Here is a 24,729-nt window from a genome sequence, read left to right as displayed (position 1 = left end):
AGGAGCCTCATAACCCACACCACCAGGTTCAGGAACATTTATTACCCCTCAACCATCAGAAAGGAGGTACAGGAGACTGAGGGCCCACACCACCTGGTTCAGGAACAGTTATGACCCCTCAAACATCAGGAAGAATGTACAGCAGACTGAGGACCCACACCACCAGGTTCGGGAACTTTTATTACACCTCAACCATCAGGAAGGAGGTACAGTAGCCTCCAGACAAACACCACAAGGTTCAGGGACAGTTATTACCCCTCAACCATCAGGAACGAGTTTCAGGAGCCTAAGGACCAAGACCACCAGGTTCAGGAACAATTAATACCCCTCAACCATCAGGAAGGAAGGACAGGAGCCTCAGGACACACCACCAGTTTCAGGAACAGTTATTCTCCCTCAACCATCAGGAAGGAGGTACAGGAGCCTCATAACCCACACAACCAGGTTCAGGAACAGTTATTAGCCCTCAAACATCAGAAAGGAGGTACAGTACACTGAGGACCCACACCACCTGGTTCAGGAACAGCTATGACCCCTCAAACATCAGGAAGAATGTACAGAAGCCTCAGGACCCACACCACCAGGTTTGGGAACAGTTATTACCCCTCAACCATCAGGAAGGAGGTACAGTAGCCTCCGGACAAACACCACCAGGTTCAGGAACAGTTATTACCCCTCAACCATGAGGATGGAGGTACAGGAGCCTCAGGACCCTCACTACCAGTTTGAGGAAGAGTTATTACCCCTCAACCATCTGGAAGCAGGTACAGGAGCCTCAGGACCCACACCGCCAGGTTCAGGAAGAGTTATTACCCCCCAACCATCAGGAAGGAGGTACAGGAGCCTCAGGACCCACACCACCAGGTTCGGGAACAGTTACTACCCCTCAACCATCAGGGAGAAGGTACAGGAGCCTCAGGTCCCACACCAACATGTTCAGGAACAGTTATTACCCCTCAACCATCAGGAACGAGTTTCAGCAGCCTAAGGACCAAGACCACCAGGGGCAGGAACAAATATTACCCCTCAACCATCTGGAAGGAGGGACAGGAGCCTCAGGACACACCACCAGTTTCAGGAACAGTTATTATCCCTCACCATCAGGAAGGAGGTACAGGAGCCTCATAACCCACACCACCAGGTTCAGGAACATTTATTACCCCTCAACCATCAGAAAGGAGGTACAGGAGACTGAGGGCCCACACCACCAAGTTCAGGAACAGTTATGACCCCTCAAACATCAGGAAGAATGTACAGCAGACTGAGGACCCACACCACCAGGTTCGGGAACTTTTATTACACCTCAACCATCAGGAAGGAGGTACAGTAGCCTCCAGACAAACACCACAAGTTTCAGGGACAGTTATTACCCCTCAACCATCAGGAACGAGTTTCAGGAGCCTAAGGACCAAGACCACCAGGTTCAGGAACAATTAATACCCCTCAACCATCAGGAAGGAAGGACAGGAGCCTCAGGACACACCACCAGTTTCAGGAACAGTTATTCTCCCTCAACCATCAGGAAGGAGGTACAGGAGCCTCATAACCCACACAACCAGGTTCAGGAACAGTTATTAGCCCTCAAACATCAGAAAGGAGGTACAGTACACTGAGGACCCACACCACCTGGTTCAGGAACAGCTATGACCCCTCAAACATCAGGAAGAATGTACAGCAGCCTCAGGACCCGCACCACCAGGTTTGGGAACAGTTATCACCCCTCAACCATCAGGAAGGAGGTACAGTAGCCTCCGGACAAACACCACCAGGTTCAGGGACACTTATTACCCCTCAAACATCAGGAAGGAGGTACAGGTGCCTCAGGACCCACACCGCCAGGTTCAGGAACAGTTATTACCCCTCAACCATCACGGAGGAGGTTCAGGATCCTCAGGTCCCACACCACCAGGTTCAGGAACAGTTATTACCCCTCAACCATGAGGATGGAGGTACAGGAGCCTCAGGACCCTCACTACCAGTTTGAGGAAGAGTTATTACCTCACAACCATCTGGAAGCAGGTACAGGAGCCTCAGAACCCACACCGCCAGGTTCAGGAAGAGTTATTACCCCCCAACCATCAGGAAGGAGGTACAGGAGCCTCAGGACCCACAACACCAGGTTCAGGGACAGTTATTACCCCTCAGCCATCAGGAATGGGGTACAGTAGCCTCAGGACACACTTCACCAGGTTCGGGAACAGTTATTACCCCTCAACCATCAGGAAGGAGGTACAGGAGCCTCAGGACCCACACCACCAGGTTCAGGGACAGTTATTACTCCTCAACTTGAGGAAGGAAGTACAGAAGCCTCAGGACCCACACCTCCATGTTGAGGAACAGTTATTACCCCTCAACCGTCTGAAAGGAGGTACAGGATCCTCAGTACACACACCACCAGGTTCAGGAAGAGTTATTATCCCTCAACCATCAGGAAGGAGGTACAGGAGCCTCAGGACCAACACCACCAGTTTCAGGAACAGTTATTACCTCTCAATAATCAGCGAGTAGGTACAGGGTCCTCAGGACACACACCACCAGGTTCAGGAACAGTTATTACACCTCAACCATCAGGGTGGAGGTACAGGATCCTCAGTACACACACCACCAGGTTGAGAAACAGTTATTACCCCTCAACCATCAGGAAGTAGGTACAGGATCCTCAGGTTCCCACACCAACAGGTTCAGGAACGGTCATTACCCCTCAACCATCAGGAAGGAGGTACAGGAGCCTCAGGACCAACACCACCAGATTCAGGAACAGTTATTACCCCTCAATCATCAGGAAGGAGGTACAGGAGCCTGAGGACCCACACCACCGGGTTCAGGAACAGTTATTACCCCTCAACCGTCTGGAAGGAGGTACAGGATCCTCAGGACCCACACCACCAGGTTCAGGAAGAGTTATTATCCCTCAACCATCAGGAAGGAGGTGGAGGTGCCTCAAGACCCACACCACCAGGTTCAGGGACAGTTATTACCCCTCACCTCTGAGGAAGGAAGTATCGAAGCCTCAGGACCCACACCTCCATGTTGAGGAACAGTTATTACCCCTCAACTACCAGGAAGGAGGTACAGGAGCCTCAGCACCCACACCACCAGGTACAGGAACATTTATTACCCCTCAACCATCAGGAAGAATATACAGCAGCCTCAGACCCACACCACCAGGTTCGGGAACAGTTATTACCCCTCAACCATCAGGGAGAAGGTACAGGAGCCTCAGGTCCCACACCAACATGTTCAGGAACAGTTATTACCCCTCAACCATCAGGAACGAGTTTCAGCAGCCTAAGGACCAAGACCACCAGGGGCAGGAACAAATATTACCCCTCAACCATCAGGAAGGAAGGACAGGAGCCTCAGGACACACCACCAGTTTCAGGAACAGTTATTATCCCTCACCATCAGGAAGGAGGTACAGGAGCCTCATAACCCACACCACCAGGTTCAGGAACATTTATTACCCCTCAACCATCAGAAAGGAGGTACAGGAGACTGAGGGCCCACACCACCTGGTTCAGGAACAGTTATGACCCCTCAAACATCAGGAAGAATGTACAGCAGACTGAGGACCCACACCACCAGGTTCGGGAACTTTTATTACACCTCAACCATCAGGAAGGAGGTACAGTAGCCTCCAGACAAACACCACAAGGTTCAGGGACAGTTATTACCCCTCAACCATCAGGAACGAGTTTCAGGAGCCTAAGGACCAAGACCACCAGGTTCAGGAACAATTAATACCCCTCAACCATCAGGAAGGAAGGACAGGAGCCTCAGGACACACCACCAGTTTCAGGAACAGTTATTCTCCCTCAACCATCAGGAAGGAGGTACAGGAGCCTCATAACCCACACAACCAGGTTCAGGAACAGTTATTAGCCCTCAAACATCAGAAAGGAGGTACAGTACACTGAGGACCCACACCACCTGGTTCAGGAACAGCTATGACCCCTCAAACATCAGGAAGAATGTACAGAAGCCTCAGGACCCACACCACCAGGTTTGGGAACAGTTATTACCCCTCAACCATCAGGAAGGAGGTACAGTAGCCTCCGGACAAACACCACCAGGTTCAGGAACAGTTATTACCCCTCAACCATGAGGATGGAGGTACAGGAGCCTCAGGACCCTCACTACCAGTTTGAGGAAGAGTTATTACCCCTCAACCATCTGGAAACAGGTACAGGAGCCTCAGGACCCACACCGCCAGGTTCAGGAAGAGTTATTACCCCCCAACCATCAGGAAGGAGGTACAGGAGCCTCAGGACCCACACCACCAGGTTCGGGAACAGTTACTACCCCTCAACCATCAGGGAGAAGGTACAGGAGCCTCAGGTCCCACACCAACATGTTCAGGAACAGTTATTACCCCTCAACCATCAGGAACGAGTTTCAGCAGCCTAAGGACCAAGACCACCAGGGGCAGGAACAAATATTACCCCTCAACCATCTGGAAGGAGGGACAGGAGCCTCAGGACACACCACCAGTTTCAGGAACAGTTATTATCCCTCACCATCAGGAAGGAGGTACAGGAGCCTCATAACCCACACCACCAGGTTCAGGAACATTTATTACCCCTCAACCATCAGAAAGGAGGTACAGGAGACTGAGGGCCCACACCACCAAGTTCAGGAACAGTTATGACCCCTCAAACATCAGGAAGAATGTACAGCAGACTGAGGACCCACACCACCAGGTTCGGGAACTTTTATTACACCTCAACCATCAGGAAGGAGGTACAGTAGCCTCCAGACAAACACCACAAGTTTCAGGGACAGTTATTACCCCTCAACCATCAGGAACGAGTTTCAGGAGCCTAAGGACCAAGACCACCAGGTTCAGGAACAATTAATACCCCTCAACCATCAGGAAGGAAGGACAGGAGCCTCAGGACACACCACCAGTTTCAGGAACAGTTATTCTCCCTCAACCATCAGAAAGGAGGTACAGGAGCCTCATAACCCACACAACCAGGTTCAGGAACAGTTATTAGCCCTCAAACATCAGAAAGGAGGTACAGTACACTGAGGACCCACACCACCTGGTTCAGGAACAGCTATGACCCCTCAAACATCAGGAAGAATGTACAGCAGCCTCAGGACCCGCACCACCAGGTTTGGGAACAGTTATCACCCCTCAACCATCAGGAAGGAGGTACAGTAGCCTCCGGACAAACACCACCAGGTTCAGGGACACTTATTACCCCTCAAACATCAGGAAGGAGGTACAGGTGCCTCAGGACCCACACCGCCAGGTTCAGGAACAGTTATTACCCCTCAACCATCACGGAGGAGGTTCAGGATCCTCAGGTCCCACACCACCAGGTTCAGGAACAGTTATTACCCCTCAACCATGAGGATGGAGGTACAGGAGCCTCAGGACCCTCACTACCAGTTTGAGGAAGAGTTATTACCTCACAACCATCTGGAAGCAGGTACAGGAGCCTCAGAACCCACACCGCCAGGTTCAGGAAGAGTTATTACCCCCCAACCATCAGGAAGGAGGTACAGGAGCCTCAGGACCCACAACACCAGGTTCAGGGACAGTTATTACCCCTCAGCCATCAGGAATGGGGTACAGTAGCCTCAGGACACACTTCACCAGGTTCGGGAACAGTTATTACCCCTCAACCATCAGGAAGGAGGTACAGGAGCCTCAGGACCCACACCACCAGGTTCAGGGACAGTTATTACTCCTCAACTTGAGGAAGGAAGTACAGAAGCCTCAGGACCCACACCTCCATGTTGAGGAACAGTTATTACCCCTCAACCGTCTGAAAGGAGGTACAGGATCCTCAGTACACACACCACCAGGTTCAGGAAGAGTTATTATCCCTCAACCATCAGGAAGGAGGTACAGGAGCCTCAGGACCAACACCACCAGTTTCAGGAACAGTTATTACCTCTCAATAATCAGCGAGTAGGTACAGGGTCCTCAGGACACACACCACCAGGTTCAGGAACAGTTATTACACCTCAACCATCAGGGTGGAGGTACAGGATCCTCAGTACACACACCACCAGGTTGAGAAACAGTTATTACCCCTCAACCATCAGGAAGTAGGTACAGGATCCTCAGGTTCCCACACCAACAGGTTCAGGAACGGTCATTACCCCTCAACCATCAGGAAGGAGGTACAGGAGCCTCAGGACCAACACCACCAGATTCAGGAACAGTTATTACCCCTCAATCATCAGGAAGGAGGTACAGGAGCCTGAGGACCCACACCACCGGGTTCAGGAACAGTTATTACCCCTCAACCGTCTGGAAGGAGGTACAGGATCCTCAGGACCCACACCACCAGGTTCAGGAAGAGTTATTATCCCTCAACCATCAGGAAGGAGGTGGAGGTGCCTCAAGACCCACACCACCAGGTTCAGGGACAGTTATTACCCCTCACCTCTGAGGAAGGAAGTATCGAAGCCTCAGGACCCACACCTCCATGTTGAGGAACAGTTATTACCCCTCAACTACCAGGAAGGAGGTACAGGAGCCTCAGCACCCACACCACCAGGTACAGGAACATTTATTACCCCTCAACCATCAGGAAGAATATACAGCAGCCTCAGACCCACACCACCAGGTTCGGGAACAGTTATTACCCCTCAACCATCTGGGAGAAGGTACAGGAGCCTCAGGTTCCACACCAACATGTTCAGGAACAGTTATTACCCCTCAACCATCAGGAACGAGTTTCAGCAGCCTAAGGACCAAGACCACCAGGGGCAGGAACAAATATTACCCCTCAACCATCTGGAAGGAGGGACAGGAGCCTCAGGACACACCACCAGTTTCAGGAACAGTTATTATCCCTCATAATTAGGAAGGAGGTACAGGAGCCTCATAACCCACACCACCAGGTTCAGGAACATTTATTAGCCTTCAAACATCAGGAAGGAGATACAGGTGCCTCAGGACCAACACCACCAAGTTCAGGAACAGTTATTACCCCTCAACCATCAGCAAGGAGGTACAGGAGACTGAGGACCCACACCACCTGGTTCAGGAACAGTTATGACCCCTCAAACATCAGGAGGAATGTACAGCAGACTGAGGACCCACACCACCAGGTTCGGGAACTTTTATTACACCTCAACCATCAGGAAGGAGGTACAGTAGCCTCCAGAGAAACACCACAAGGTTCAGGGACAGTTATTACCCCTCAAACATCAGGAAGGAGGTACAGGAGCCGCAGGACCCACACCACCAGGTTCAGGGACAGTTATTACCCTCAACTCTGAGGAAGGAAGTGCAGAAGCCTCAGGACCCACACCTCCATGTTGAGGAACAGTTATTTCCCCTCAACTACCAGGAAGGAGGTACAGAAGCCTCAGGACCCACACCACCAGGTACAGGAACAGTTATTACTCCTCAAACATCAGAAAGGAGGTACAGTACACTGAGGACCCACACCACCTGGTTCAGGAACAGCTATGACCCCTCAAACATCAGGAAGAATGTACAGCAGCCTCAGGACCCACACCGCCAGGTTCAGGAAGAGTTATTACCCCCCAACCATCAGGAAGGAGGTACAGGAGCCTCAGGACCCACAACACCAGGTTCAGGGACAGTTATTACCCCTCAGCCATCAGGAATGGGGTACAGTAGCCTCAGGACACACTTCACCAGGTTCGGGAACAGTTATTACCCCTCAACCATCAGGAAGGAGGTACAGGAGCCTCAGGACCCACACCACCAGGTTCAGGGACAGTTATTACTCCTCAACTTGAGGAAGGAAGTACAGAAGCCTCAGGACCCACACCTCCATGTTGAGGAACAGTTATTACCCCTCAACCGTCTGGAAGGAGGTACAGGATCCTCAGTACACACACCACCAGGTTCAGGAAGAGTTATTATCCCTCAACCATCAGGAAGGAGGTACAGGAGCCTCAGGACCAACACCACCAGTTTCAGGAACAGTTATTACCTCTCAATAATCAGCGAGTAGGTACAGGGTCCTCAGGACACACACCACCAGGTTCAGGAACAGTTATTACACCTCAACCATCAGGGTGGAGGTACAGGATCCTCAGTACACACACCACCAGGTTGAGAAACAGTTATTACCCCTCAACCATCAGGAAGTAGGTACAGGATCCTCAGGTTCCCACACCAACAGGTTCAGGAACGGTCATTACCCCTCAACCATCAGGAAGGAGGTACAGGAGCCTCAGGACCAACACCACCAGATTCAGGAACAGTTATTACCCCTCAATCATCAGGAAGGAGGTACAGGAGCCTGAGGACCCACACCACCGGGTTCAGGAACAGTTATTACCCCTCAACCGTCTGGAAGGAGGTACAGGATCCTCAGGACCCACACCACCAGGTTCAGGAAGAGTTATTATCCCTCAACCATCAGGAAGGAGGTGGAGGTGCCTCAAGACCCACACCACCAGGTTCAGGGACAGTTATTACCCCTCACCTCTGAGGAAGGAAGTATCGAAGCCTCAGGACCCACACCTCCATGTTGAGGAACAGTTATTACCCCTCAACTACCAGGAAGGAGGTACAGGAGCCTCAGCACCCACACCACCAGGTACAGGAACATTTATTACCCCTCAACCATCAGGAAGAATATACAGCAGCCTCAGACCCACACCACCAGGTTCGGGAACAGTTATTACCCCTCAACCATCTGGGAGAAGGTACAGGAGCCTCAGGTTCCACACCAACATGTTCAGGAACAGTTATTACCCCTCAACCATCAGGAACGAGTTTCAGCAGCCTAAGGACCAAGACCACCAGGGGCAGGAACAAATATTACCCCTCAACCATCTGGAAGGAGGGACAGGAGCCTCAGGACACACCACCAGTTTCAGGAACAGTTATTATCCCTCATAATTAGGAAGGAGGTACAGGAGCCTCATAACCCACACCACCAGGTTCAGGAACATTTATTAGCCTTCAAACATCAGGAAGGAGATACAGGTGCCTCAGGACCAACACCACCAAGTTCAGGAACAGTTATTACCCCTCAACCATCAGCAAGGAGGTACAGGAGACTGAGGACCCACACCACCTGGTTCAGGAACAGTTATGACCCCTCAAACATCAGGAGGAATGTACAGCAGACTGAGGACCCACACCACCAGGTTCGGGAACTTTTATTACACCTCAACCATCAGGAAGGAGGTACAGTAGCCTCCAGAGAAACACCACAAGGTTCAGGGACAGTTATTACCCCTCAAACATCAGGAAGGAGGTACAGGAGCCGCAGGACCCACACCACCAGGTTCAGGGACAGTTATTACCCTCAACTCTGAGGAAGGAAGTGCAGAAGCCTCAGGACCCACACCTCCATGTTGAGGAACAGTTATTTCCCCTCAACTACCAGGAAGGAGGTACAGAAGCCTCAGGACCCACACCACCAGGTACAGGAACAGTTATTACTCCTCAAACATCAGAAAGGAGGTACAGTACACTGAGGACCCACACCACCTGGTTCAGGAACAGCTATGACCCCTCAAACATCAGGAAGAATGTACAGCAGCCTCAGGACCCACACCACCATGTTCGGGAGCAGTTATTACCCCTCAACCATCAGGAAGGAGGTACAGTAGCCTCCAGACAAACACCACCAGGTTCAGGGACACTTATTACCCCTCAAACATCAGGAAGGAGGTACAGGTGCCTCAGGACCCACACCGCCAGGTTCAGGAACAGTTATTACCCGTCAACCATCTGGAAGGAGATACAGGAGCCTGAGGACCCACACCACCAGGATCAGGAACAGTTATTACCCCTCAACCATCAGGAAGGAGGTACAGGAGACTGAGGACCCACACTGCCAAGTTCAGGAACAGTTATTACCCCTCAACCATCACGGAGGAGGTACAGGATCCTCAGGTCCCACACCACCAGGTTCAGGAACAGTTATTACCCCTCAACCATGAGGATGGAGGTACAGGAGCCTCAGGACCCTCACTACCAGTTTGAGGAAGAGTTATTACCCCTCAACCATCTGGAAGCAGGTACAGAAGCCTCAGGACCCACACCACTAGGTTCAGGAACAGTTATTACCCATCAACTATCAGGAAGGAGATACAGGAGCATCAGGACCCACACCACCAGGTTCGGGAACAGTTATTACCACTCAACCATCAGGAATGGGGTACAGTAGCCTCAGGACACACTTCACCAGGTTCGGGAACAGTTATTACCCCTCAACCATCAGGAAGGAGGTACAGGAGCCTCAGGACCCACACCACCAGGTTCAGGGACAGTTATTACCCCTCAACACTGAGGAAGGAAGTACAGAAGCCTCAGGACCCACACCTCCATGTTGAGGAACTGTTATTACCCCTCAACTACCAGGAAGGAGGTGCAGAAGCCTCAGGACCCACACCACCAGATTCAGGAACAGTTATTACTCCTCAACCATCAGAAAGGAGGTACAGGAGACTGAGGACCCACACCACCAGGTTCAGGAACAGTTATTGCCCCTCAACCGTCTGGAAGGAGGTACAGGAGCCTGAGGACCCACACCAACAGGTTCAGGAACAGTTATTACCCCTCAATCATCAGGAAGGAGGTACAGGAGCCTGAGGACCCACACCACCAGGTTCAGGAACAGTTATTACCCCTCAGCCGTCTGGAAGGAGGTAAGGAGCCTCAGGGCCCACACCACCAGGTTCAGGAAGAGTTATTACCCCTCAACCATCAGGAAGGAGGTACAGGAGCCTCAGGACCAACACCACCAGATTCAGGAACAGTTATTACCCCTCAATCATCAGGAAGGAGGTACAGGAGCCTGAGGACCCACACCACCGGGTTCAGGAACAGTTATTACCCCTCAACCGTCTGGAAGGAGGTACAGGATCCTCAGTACACACACCACCAGGTTCAGGAAGAGTTATTATCCCTCAACCATCAGGAAGGAGGTACAGGAGCCTCAGGACACACACCACCAGGTTCAGGAACAGTTATTACACCTCAACCATCAGGGTGGAGGTACAGGATCCTCAGGTTCCCACACCAACAGGTTCAGGAACGGTCATTACCCCTCAACCATCAGGAAGAGGTACAGGAGCCTCAGGACCCACACCACCAGGTTCAGGAACAGATATTACCCCTCAACCATCAGGAACGAGTTTCAGGAGCCTAAGGACCAAGACCACCAGGTTCAGGAACATTTATTACCCTCAACCGTCTGGAAGGAGGTACAGGAGCCTGAGGACCCACACCGCGAAGTTCAGGAACAGTTATTACCCCTCAACCATCACGGAGGAGGTACAGGATCCTCAGGTCCCACACCACCAGGTTCAGGAACAGATATTACCCCTCAACCATCAGGAACGAGTTTCAGGAGCCTAAGGACCAAGACCACCAGGTTCAGGAACATTTATTACCCTCAACCGTCTGGAAGGAGGTACAGGAGCCTGAGGACCCACACCGCGAAGTTCAGGAACAGTTATTACCCCTCAACCATCACGGAGGAGGTACAGGATCCTCAGGTCCCACACCACCAGGTTCAGGAACAGTTACTACCCCTCAACCATGAGGAAAGAGGTACAGGAGCCTCAGGACCCTCACTACCAGTTTGAGGATGAGTTATTACCCCGCAACCATCAGGAAGGAGATACAGGAGCCTCAGGAACCACACCACCAGCATCAGGAGCTGTTATTACCCCTCAGCTATGTGAAGGAGGTACAGGAGCCTGAGGAACCAGACCACCATTTTCAGGAAGAGATATTACGCCTCAAACATCAGGGAGGATGTACAGGAGCCTCAGGATCCAGACCACTAGGTTCAGGAACAGTTATTACCCCCTCAAACATCAGGAGGATGTACAGGAGCCTCAGGACCCACACCACTAGGTTCAGGAACAGTTATTACCCATCAACTATCAGGAAGGAGATGCAGGAGCATCAGGACCCACACCACCAGGTTTGGGAACAGTTATTACCACTCAAACATCAGGAAGGAGGTACAGGAGCCTCAGGACCCACACCACCAGGTTCAGGGACAGTTATTACCCCTCACCTCTGAGGAAGGAAGTACAGAAGCCTCAGGACCCACACCTCCATGTTGAGGAACAGTTATTACCCCTCAACTACCAGGAAGGAGGTACAGGAGCCTCAGCACCCACACCACCAGGTACAGGAACATTTATTACCCCTCAACCATCAGGAAGAATATACAGCAGCCTCAGACCCACACCACCAGGTTCGGGAACAGTTGTTACCCCTCAACCATCAGGGAGAAGGTACAGGAGCCTCAGGTCCCACACCAACATGTTCAGGAACAGTTATTACCCCTCAACCATCAGGAACGAGTTTCAGCAGCCAAAGGACCAAGACCACCAGGGGCAGGAACAAATATTACCCCTCAACCATCTGGAAGGAGGGACAGGAGCCTCAGGACACACCACCAGTTTAAGGAACAGTTATTATCCCTCACCATCAGGAAGGAGGTACAGGAGCCTCATAACCCACACCACCAGGTTCAGGAACATTTATTACCCCTCAACCATCAGAAAGGAGGTACAGGAGACTGAGGACCCACACCACCCGGTTCAGGAACAGTTATGACCCCTCAAACATCAGGAAGAATGTACAGCAGACTGAGGACCCGCACCTCCAGGTTCGGGAACTTTTATTGCACCTCAACCATCAGGAAGGAGGTACAGTAGCCTCCAGACAAACACCACAAGGTTCAGGGACAGTTATTACCCCTCAACCATCAGGAACGAGTTTCAGGAGCCTAAGGACCAAGACCACCAGGTTCAGGAACAATTATTACCCCTCAACCATCAGGAAGGAAGGACAGGAGCCTCAGGACACACCACCAGTTTCAGGAACAGTTATTCTCCCTCAACCATCAGGAAGGAGGTACAGGAGCCTCATAACCCACACCACCAGGTTCAGGAACAGTTATTAGCCCTCAAACATCAGAAAGGAGGTACAGTACACTGAGGACCCACACCACCTGGTTCAGGAACAGCTATGACCCCTCAAACATCAGGAAGAATGTACAGCAGCCTCAGGACCCACACCACCAGGTTCGGGAACAGTTATTACCCCTCAACCATCAGGAAGGAGGTACAGTAGCCTCCAGACAAACACCACCAGGTTCAGGGACACTTATTACCCCTCAAACATCAGGAAGGAGGTACAGGTGCCTCAGGACCCACACCGCCAGGTTCAGTAACAGTTATTACCCGTCAACCATCTGGAAGGAGTTACAGGAGCCTGAGGACCCACACCACCAGGATCAGGAACAGTTATTACCCCTCAACCATCAGGAAGGAGGTACAGGAGACTGAGGACCCACACTGCCAAGTTCAGGAACAGTTATTACCCCTCAACCATCACGGAGGAGGTACAGGATCCTCAGGTCCCACACCACCAGGTTCAGGAACAGTTACTACCCCTCAACCATGAGGATGGAGGTACAGGAGCCTCAGGACCCTCACTACCAGTTTGAGGAAGAGTTATTACCCCTCAACCATCTGGAAGCAGGTACAGGAGCCTCAGGACCCACACCGCCAGGTTCAGGAAGAGTTATTACCCCCCAACCATCAGGAAGGAGGTACAGGAGCCTCAGGACCCACACCACCAGGTTCAGGAACAGTTATTACCCCTCAAACATCAGAAAGGAGGTACAGGAGACTGAGGACCCACACCACCAGGTTCAGGAACAGTTATTACACCTCAATCATCAGGAAGGAGGTACAGGAGCCTGAGGACCCACACCACCAGGTTCAGGAACAGTTATTACCCCTCAGCCGTCTGGAAGGAGGTAAGGAGCCTCAGGGCCCACACCACCAGGTTCAGGAAGAGTTATTACCCCTCAACCATCAGGAAGGAGGTACAGGAGCCTCAGGACCAACACCACCAGATTCAGGAACAGTTATTACCCCTCAATCATCAGGAAGGAGGTACAGGAGCCTGAGGACCCACACCACCGGGTTCAGGAACAGTTATTACCCCTCAACCGTCTGGAAGGAGGTACAGGATCCTCAGGACCCACACCACCAGGTTCAGGAAGAGTTATTATCCCTCAACCATCAGGAAGGAGGTGGAGGTGCCTCAAGACCCACACCACCAGGTTCAGGGACAGTTATTACCCCTCACCTCTGAGGAAGGAAGTATCGAAGCCTCAGGACCCACACCTCCATGTTGAGGAACAGTTATTACCCCTCAACTACCAGGAAGGAGGTACAGGAGCCTCAGCACCCACACCACCAGGTACAGGAACATTTATTACCCCTCAACCATCAGGAAGAATATACAGCAGCCTCAGACCCACACCACCAGGTTCGGGAACAGTTATTACCCCTCAACCATCAGGGAGAAGGTACAGGAGCCTCAGGTCCCACACCAACATGTTCAGGAACAGTTATTACCCCTCAACCATCAGGAAGGAGGTACAGGAGCCTGAGGACCCACACCACCGGGTTCAGGAACAGTTATTACCCCTCAACCGTCTGGAAGGAGGTACAGGATCCTCAGTACACACACCACCAGGTTCAGGAAGAGTTATTATCCCTCAACCATCAGGAAGGAGGTACAGGAGCCTCAGGACACACACCACCAGGTTCAGGAACAGTTATTACACCTCAACCATCAGGGTGGAGGTACAGGATCCTCAGGTTCCCACACCAACAGGTTCAGGAACGGTCATTACCCCTCAACCATCAGGAAGAGGTACAGGAGCCTCAGGACCCACACCACCAGGTTCAGGAACAGATATTACCCCTCAACCATCAGGAACGAGTTTCAGGAGCCTAAGGACCAAGACCACCAGGTTCAGGAACATTTATTACCCTCAACCGTCTGGAAGGAGGTACAGGAGCCTGAGGACCCACACCGCGAAGTTCAGGAACAGTTATTACCCCTCAACCATCACGGAGGAGGTACAGGATCCTCAGGTCCCACACCACCAGGTTCAGGAACAGATATTACCCCTCAACCATCAGGAACGAGTTTCAGGAGCCTAAGGACCAAGACCACCAGGTTCAGGAACATTTATTACCCTCAACCGTCTGGAAGGAGGTACAGGAGCCTGAGGACCCACACCGCGAAGTTCAGGAACAGTTATTACCCCTCAACCATCACGGAGGAGGTACAGGATCCTCAGGTCCCACACCACCAGGTTCAGGAACAGTTACTACCCCTCAACCATGAGGAAAGAGGTACAGGAGCCTCAGGACCCTCACTACCAGTTTGAGGATGAGTTATTACCCCGCAACCATCAGGAAGGAGATACAGGAGCCTCAGGAACCACACCACCAGCATCAGGAGCTGTTATTACCCCTCAGCTATGTGAAGGAGGTACAGGAGCCTGAGGAACCAGACCACCATTTTCAGGAAGAGATATTACGCCTCAAACATCAGGGAGGATGTACAGGAGCCTCAGGATCCAGACCACTAGGTTCAGGAACAGTTATTACCCCCTCAAACATCAGGAGGATGTACAGGAGCCTCAGGACCCACACCACTAGGTTCAGGAACAGTTATTACCCATCAACTATCAGGAAGGAGATGCAGGAGCATCAGGACCCACACCACCAGGTTTGGGAACAGTTATTACCACTCAAACATCAGGAAGGAGGTACAGGAGCCTCAGGACCCACACCACCAGGTTCAGGGACAGTTATTACCCCTCACCTCTGAGGAAGGAAGTACAGAAGCCTCAGGACCCACACCTCCATGTTGAGGAACAGTTATTACCCCTCAACTACCAGGAAGGAGGTACAGGAGCCTCAGCACCCACACCACCAGGTACAGGAACATTTATTACCCCTCAACCATCAGGAAGAATATACAGCAGCCTCAGACCCACACCACCAGGTTCGGGAACAGTTGTTACCCCTCAACCATCAGGGAGAAGGTACAGGAGCCTCAGGTCCCACACCAACATGTTCAGGAACAGTTATTACCCCTCAACCATCAGGAACGAGTTTCAGCAGCCAAAGGACCAAGACCACCAGGGGCAGGAACAAATATTACCCCTCAACCATCTGGAAGGAGGGACAGGAGCCTCAGGACACACCACCAGTTTAAGGAACAGTTATTATCCCTCACCATCAGGAAGGAGGTACAGGAGCCTCATAACCCACACCACCAGGTTCAGGAACATTTATTACCCCTCAACCATCAGAAAGGAGGTACAGGAGACTGAGGACCCACACCACCCGGTTCAGGAACAGTTATGACCCCTCAAACATCAGGAAGAATGTACAGCAGACTGAGGACCCGCACCACCAGGTTCGGGAACTTTTATTGCACCTCAACCATCAGGAAGGAGGTACAGTAGCCTCCAGACAAACACCACAAGGTTCAGGGACAGTTATTACCCCTCAACCATCAGGAACGAGTTTCAGGAGCCTAAGGACCAAGACCACCAGGTTCAGGAACAATTATTACCCCTCAACCATCAGGAAGGAAGGACAGGAGCCTCAGGACACACCACCAGTTTCAGGAACAGTTATTCTCCCTCAACCATCAGGAAGGAGGTACAGGAGCCTCATAACCCACACCACCAGGTTCAGGAACAGTTATTAGCCCTCAAACATCAGAAAGGAGGTACAGTACACTGAGGACCCACACCACCTGGTTCAGGAACAGCTATGACCCCTCAAACATCAGGAAGAATGTACAGCAGCCTCAGGACCCACACCACCAGGTTCGGGAACAGTTATTACCCCTCAACCATCAGGAAGGAGGTACAGTAGCCTCCAGACAAACACCACCAGGTTCAGGGACACTTATTACCCCTCAAACATCAGGAAGGAGGTACAGGTGCCTCAGGACCCACACCGCCAGGTTCAGTAACAGTTATTACCCGTCAACCATCTGGAAGGAGTTACAGGAGCCTGAGGACCCACACCACCAGGATCAGGAACAGTTATTACCCCTCAACCATCAGGAAGGAGGTACAGGAGACTGAGGACCCACACTGCCAAGTTCAGGAACAGTTATTACCCCTCAACCATCACGGAGGAGGTACAGGATCCTCAGGTCCCACACCACCAGGTTCAGGAACAGTTACTACCCCTCAACCATGAGGATGGAGGTACAGGAGCCTCAGGACCCTCACTACCAGTTTGAGGAAGAGTTATTACCCCTCAACCATCTGGAAGCAGGTACAGGAGCCTCAGGACCCACACCGCCAGGTTCAGGAAGAGTTATTACCCCCCAACCATCAGGAAGGAGGTACAGGAGCCTCAGGACCCACACCACCAGGTTCAGGAACAGTTATTACCCCTCAAACATCAGAAAGGAGGTACAGGAGACTGAGGACCCACACCACCAGGTTCAGGAACAGTTATTACACCTCAATCATCAGGAAGGAGGTACAGGAGCCTGAGGACCCACACCACCAGGTTCAGGAACAGTTATTACCCCTCAGCCGTCTGGAAGGAGGTAAGGAGCCTCAGGGCCCACACCACCAGGTTCAGGAAGAGTTATTACCCCTCAACCATCAGGAAGGAGGTACAGGAGCCTCAGGACCAACACCACCAGATTCAGGAACAGTTATTACCCCTCAATCATCAGGAAGGAGGTACAGGAGCCTGAGGACCCACACCACCGGGTTCAGGAACAGTTATTACCCCTCAACCGTCTGGAAGGAGGTACAGGATCCTCAGGACCCACACCACCAGGTTCAGGAAGAGTTATTATCCCTCAACCATCAGGAAGGAGGTGGAGGTGCCTCAAGACCCACACCACCAGGTTCAGGGACAGTTATTACCCCTCACCTCTGAGGAAGGAAGTATCGAAGCCTCAGGACCCACACCTCCATGTTGAGGAACAGTTATTACCCCTCAACTACCAGGAAGGAGGTACAGGAGCCTCAGCACCCACACCACCAGGTACAGGAACATTTATTACCCCTCAACCATCAGGAAGAATATACAGCAGCCTCAGACCCACACCACCAGGTTCGGGAACAGTTATTACCCCTCAACCATCAGGGAGAAGGTACAGGAGCTTCAGGTCCCACACCAACATGTTCAGGAACAGTTATTACCCCTCAACCATCAGGAACGAGTTTCAGCAGCCTAAGGACCAAGACCACCAGGGGCAGGAACAAATATTACCCCTCAACCATCAGGAAGGAAGGACAGGAGCCTCAGGACACACCACCAGTTTCAGGAACAGTTATTATCCCTCACCATCAGGAAGGAGGTACAGGAGCCTCATAACCCACACCACCAGGTTCAGGAACATTTATTACCCCTCAACCATCAGAAAGGAGGTACAGGAGACTGAGGGCCCACACCACCTGGTTCAGGAACAGTTATGACCCCTCAAACATCAGGAAGAATGTACAGCAGACTGAGGACCCACACCACCAGGTTCGGGAACTTTTATTACACCTCAACCATCAGGAAGGAGGTACAGTAGCCTCCAGACAAACACCACAAGGTTCAGGGACAGTTATTACCCCTCAACCATCAGGAACGAGTTTCAGGAGCCTAAGGACCAAGACCACCAGGTTCAGGAACAATTAATACCCCTCAACCATCAGGAAGGAAGGACAGGAGCCTCAGGACACACCACCAGTTTCAGGAACAGTTATTCTCCCTCAACCATCAGGAAGGAGGTACAGGAGCCTCATAACCCACACAACCAGGTTCAGGAACAGTTATTAGCCCTCAAACATCAGAAAGGAGGTACAGTACACTGAGGACCCACACCACCTGGTTCAGGAACAGCTATGACCCCTCAAACATCAGGAAGAATGTACAGAAGCCTCAGGACCCACACCACCAGGTTTGGGAACAGTTATTACCCCTCAACCATCAGGAAGGAGGTACAGTAGCCTCCGGACAAACACCACCAGGTTCAGGAACAGTTATTACCCCTCAACCATGAGGATGGAGGTACAGGAGCCTCAGGACCCTCACTACCAGTTTGAGGAAGAGTTATTACCCCTCAACCATCTGGAAGCAGGTACAGGAGCCTCAGGACCCACACCGCCAGGTTCAGGAAGAGTTATTACCCCCCAACCATCAGGAAGGAGGTACAGGAGCCTCAGGACCCACACCACCAGGTTCGGGAACAGTTACTACCCCTCAACCATCAGGGAGAAGGTACAGGAGCCTCAGGTCCCACACCAACATGTTCAGGAACAGTTATTACCCCTCAACCATCAGGAACGAGTTTCAGCAGCCTAAGGACCAAGACCACCAGGGGCAGGAACAAATATTACCCCTCAACCATCTGGAAGGAGGGACAGGAGCGTCAGGACACACCACCAGTTTCAGGAACAGTTATTATCCCTCACCATCAGGAAGGAGGTACAGGAGCCTCATAACCCACACCACCAGGTTCAGGAACATTTATTACCCCTCAACCATCAGAAAGGAGGTACAGGAGACTGAGGGCCCACACCACCAAGTTCAGGAACAGTTATGACCCCTCAAACATCAGGAAGAATGTACAGCAGACTGAGGACCCACACCACCAGGTTCGGGAACTTTTATTACACCTCAACCATCAGGAAGGAGGTACAGTAGCCTCCAGACAAACACCACAAGTTTCAGGGACAGTTATTACCCCTCAACCATCAGGAACGAGTTTCAGGAGCCTAAGGACCAAGACCACCAGGTTCAGGAACAATTAATACCCCTCAACCATCAGGAAGGAAGGACAGGAGCCTCAGGACACACCACCAGTTTCAGGAACAGTTATTCTCCCTCAACCATCAGGAAGGAGGTACAGGAGCCTCATAACCCACACAACCAGGTTCAGGAACAGTTATTACCCCTCAACCATCAGAAAGGAGGTACAGGAGACTGAGGGCCCACACCACCAAGTTCAGGAACAGTTATGACCCCTCAAACATCAGGAAGAATGTACAGCAGACTGAGGACCCACACCACCAGGTTCGGGAACTTTTATTACACCTCAACCATCAGGAAGGAGGTACAGTAGCCTCCAGACAAACACCACAAGTTTCAGGGACAGTTATTACCCCTCAACCATCAGGAACGAGTTTCAGGAGCCTAAGGACCAAGACCACCAGGTTCAGGAACAATTAATACCCCTCAACCATCAGGAAGGAAGGACAGGAGCCTCAGGACACACCACCAGTTTCAGGAACAGTTATTCTCCCTCAACCATCAGGAAGGAGGTACAGGAGCCTCATAACCCACACAACCAGGTTCAGGAACAGTTATTAGCCCTCAAACATCAGAAAGGAGGTACAGTACACTGAGGACCCACACCACCTGGTTCAGGAACAGCTATGACCCCTCAAACATCAGGAAGAATGTACAGCAGCCTCAGGACCCGCACCACCAGGTTTGGGAACAGTTATCACCCCTCAACCATCAGGAAGGAGGTACAGTAGCCTCCGGACAAACACCACCAGGTTCAGGGACACTTATTACCCCTCAAACATCAGGAAGGAGGTACAGGTGCCTCAGGACCCACACCGCCAGGTTCAGGAACAGTTATTACCCCTCAACCATCACGGAGGAGGTTCAGGATCCTCAGGTCCCACACCACCAGGTTCAGGAACAGTTATTACCCCTCAACCATGAGGATGGAGGTACAGGAGCCTCAGGACCCTCACTACCAGTTTGAGGAAGAGTTATTACCTCACAACCATCTGGAAGCAGGTACAGGAGCCTCAGAACCCACACCGCCAGGTTCAGGAAGAGTTATTACCCCCCAACCATCAGGAAGGAGGTACAGGAGCCTCAGGACCCACAACACCAGGTTCAGGGACAGTTATTACCCCTCAGCCATCAGGAATGGGGTACAGTAGCCTCAGGACACACTTCACCAGGTTCGGGAACAGTTATTACCCCTCAACCATCAGGAAGGAGGTACAGGAGCCTCAGGACCCACACCACCAGGTTCAGGGACAGTTATTACTCCTCAACTTGAGGAAGGAAGTACAGAAGCCTCAGGACCCACACCTCCATGTTGAGGAACAGTTATTACCCCTCAACCGTCTGAAAGGAGGTACAGGATCCTCAGTACACACACCACCAGGTTCAGGAAGAGTTATTATCCCTCAACCATCAGGAAGGAGGTACAGGAGCCTCAGGACCAACACCACCAGTTTCAGGAACAGTTATTACCTCTCAATAATCAGCGAGTAGGTACAGGGTCCTCAGGACACACACCACCAGGTTCAGGAACAGTTATTACACCTCAACCATCAGGGTGGAGGTACAGGATCCTCAGTACACACACCACCAGGTTGAGAAACAGTTATTACCCCTCAACCATCAGGAAGTAGGTACAGGATCCTCAGGTTCCCACACCAACAGGTTCAGGAACGGTCATTACCCCTCAACCATCAGGAAGGAGGTACAGGAGCCTCAGGACCAACACCACCAGATTCAGGAACAGTTATTACCCCTCAATCATCAGGAAGGAGGTACAGGAGCCTGAGGACCCACACCACCGGGTTCAGGAACAGTTATTACCCCTCAACCGTCTGGAAGGAGGTACAGGATCCTCAGGACCCACACCACCAGGTTCAGGAAGAGTTATTATCCCTCAACCATCAGGAAGGAGGTGGAGGTGCCTCAAGACCCACACCACCAGGTTCAGGGACAGTTATTACCCCTCACCTCTGAGGAAGGAAGTATCGAAGCCTCAGGACCCACACCTCCATGTTGAGGAACAGTTATTACCCCTCAACTACCAGGAAGGAGGTACAGGAGCCTCAGCACCCACACCACCAGGTGCAGGAACATTTATTACCCCTCAACCATCAGGAAGAATATACAGCAGCCTCAGACCCACACCACCAGGTTCGGGAACAGTTATTACCCCTCAACCATCAGGGAGAAGGTACAGGAGCCTCAGGTCCCACACCAACATGTTCAGGAACAGTTATTACCCCTCAACCATCAGGAACGAGTTTCAGCAGCCTAAGGACCAAGACCACCAGGGGCAGGAACAAATATTACCCCTCAACCATCAGGAAGGAAGGACAGGAGCCTCAGGACACACCACCAGTTTCAGGAACAGTTATTATCCCTCACCATCAGGAAGGAGGTACAGGAGCCTCATAACCCACACCACCAGGTTCAGGAACATTTATTACCCCTCAACCATCAGAAAGGAGGTACAGGAGACTGAGGGCCCACACCACCTGGTTCAGGAACAGTTATGACCCCTCAAACATCAGGAAGAATGTACAGCAGACTGAGGACCCACACCACCAGGTTCGGGAACTTTTATTACACCTCAACCATCAGGAAGGAGGTACAGTAGCCTCCAGACAAACACCACAAGGTTCAGGGACAGTTATTACCCCTCAACCATCAGGAACGAGTTTCAGGAGCCTAAGGACCAAGACCACCAGGTTCAGGAACAATTAATACCCCTCAACCATCAGGAAGGAAGGACAGGAGCCTCAGGACACACCACCAGTTTCAGGAACAGTTATTCTCCCTCAACCATCAGGAAGGAGGTACAGGAGCCTCATAACCCACACAACCAGGTTCAGGAACAGTTATTAGCCCTCAAACATCAGAAAGGAGGTACAGTACACTGAGGACCCACACCACCTGGTTCAGGAACAGCTATGACCCCTCAAACATCAGGAAGAATGTACAGAAGCCTCAGGACCCACACCACCAGGTTTGGGAACAGTTATTACCCCTCAACCATCAGGAAGGAGGTACAGTAGCCTCCGGACAAACACCACCAGGTTCAGGGACACTTATTACCCCTCAAACATCAGGAAGGAGGTACAGGTGCCTCAGGACCCACACCGCCAGGTTCAGGAACAGTTATTACCCCTCAACCATCACGGAGGAGGTTCAGGATCCTCAGGTCCCACACCACCAGGTTCAGGAACAGTTATTACCCCTCAACCATGAGGATGGAGGTACAGGAGCCTCAGGACCCTCACTACCAGTTTGAGGAAGAGTTATTACCTCACAACCATCTGGAAGCAGGTACAGGAGCCTCAGAACCCACACCGCCAGGTTCAGGAAGAGTTATTACCCCCCAACCATCAGGAAGGAGGTACAGGAGCCTCAGGACCCACAACACCAGGTTCAGGGACAGTTATTACCCCTCAGCCATCAGGAATGGGGTACAGTAGCCTCAGGACACACTTCACCAGGTTCGGGAACAGTTATTACCCCTCAACCATCAGGAAGGAGGTACAGGAGCCTCAGGACCCACACCACCAGGTTCAGGGACAGTTATTACTCCTCAACTTGAGGAAGGAAGTACAGAAGCCTCAGGACCCACACCTCCATGTTGAGGAACAGTTATTACCCCTCAACCGTCTGAAAGGAGGTACAGGATCCTCAGTACACACACCACCAGGTTCAGGAAGAGTTATTATCCCTCAACCATCAGGAAGGAGGTACAGGAGCCTCAGGACCAACACCACCAGTTTCAGGAACAGTTATTACCTCTCAATAATCAGCGAGTAGGTACAGGGTCCTCAGGACACACACCACCAGGTTCAGGAACAGTTATTACACCTCAACCATCAGGGTGGAGGTACAGGATCCTCAGTACACACACCACCAGGTTGAGAAACAGTTATTACCCCTCAACCATCAGGAAGTAGGTACAGGATCCTCAGGTTCCCACACCAACAGGTTCAGGAACGGTCATTACCCCTCAACCATCAGGAAGGAGGTACAGGAGCCTCAGGACCAACACCACCAGATTCAGGAACAGTTATTACCCCTCAATCATCAGGAAGGAGGTACAGGAGCCTGAGGACCCACACCACCGGGTTCAGGAACAGTTATTACCCCTCAACCGTCTGGAAGGAGGTACAGGATCCTCAGGACCCACACCACCAGGTTCAGGAAGAGTTATTATCCCTCAACCATCAGGAAGGAGGTGGAGGTGCCTCAAGACCCACACCACCAGGTTCAGGGACAGTTATTACCCCTCACCTCTGAGGAAGGAAGTATCGAAGCCTCAGGACCCACACCTCCATGTTGAGGAACAGTTATTACCCCTCAACTACCAGGAAGGAGGTACAGGAGCCTCAGCACCCACACCACCAGGTACAGGAACATTTATTACCCCTCAACCATCAGGAAGAATATACAGCAGCCTCAGACCCACACCACCAGGTTCGGGAACAGTTATTACCCCTCAACCATCAGGGAGAAGGTACAGGAGCCTCAGGTCCCACACCAACATGTTCAGGAACAGTTATTACCCCTCAACCATCAGGAACGAGTTTCAGCAGCCTAAGGACCAAGACCACCAGGGGCAGGAACAAATATTACCCCTCAACCATCAGGAAGGAAGGACAGGAGCCTCAGGACACACCACCAGTTTCAGGAACAGTTATTATCCCTCACCATCAGGAAGGAGGTACAGGAGCCTCATAACCCACACCACCAGGTTCAGGAACATTTATTACCCCTCAACCATCAGAAAGGAGGTACAGGAGACTGAGGGCCCACACCACCTGGTTCAGGAACAGTTATGACCCCTCAAACATCAGGAAGAATGTACAGCAGACTGAGGACCCACACCACCAGGTTCGGGAACTTTTATTACACCTCAACCATCAGGAAGGAGGTACAGTAGCCTCCAGACAAACACCACAAGGTTCAGGGACAGTTATTACCCCTCAACCATCAGGAACGAGTTTCAGGAGCCTAAGGACCAAGACCACCAGGTTCAGGAACAATTAATACCCCTCAACCATCAGGAAGGAAGGACAGGAGCCTCAGGACACACCACCAGTTTCAGGAACAGTTATTCTCCCTCAACCATCAGGAAGGAGGTACAGGAGCCTCATAACCCACACAACC

General features: G+C 51.7%; 1 pseudogene; it reads left to right on the top strand.

Annotated features, from left to right (window-relative positions):
• Positions 1-547: 547 nt before the first annotated feature.
• Positions 548-24,593, top strand: LOC140192994 (uncharacterized; annotated as a pseudogene).
• Positions 24,594-24,729: the final 136 nt, after the last annotated feature.

The sequence above is a fragment of the Mobula birostris genome, unplaced genomic scaffold, assembly GCF_030028105.1.
Source record: "Mobula birostris isolate sMobBir1 unplaced genomic scaffold, sMobBir1.hap1 scaffold_3324, whole genome shotgun sequence".
NCBI classification, from domain to species: domain Eukaryota; kingdom Metazoa; phylum Chordata; class Chondrichthyes; order Myliobatiformes; family Myliobatidae; genus Mobula; species Mobula birostris.
Note: the sequence above shows the minus strand (reverse complement) of the source record. Positions and strands in the feature narration are given on the sequence as shown.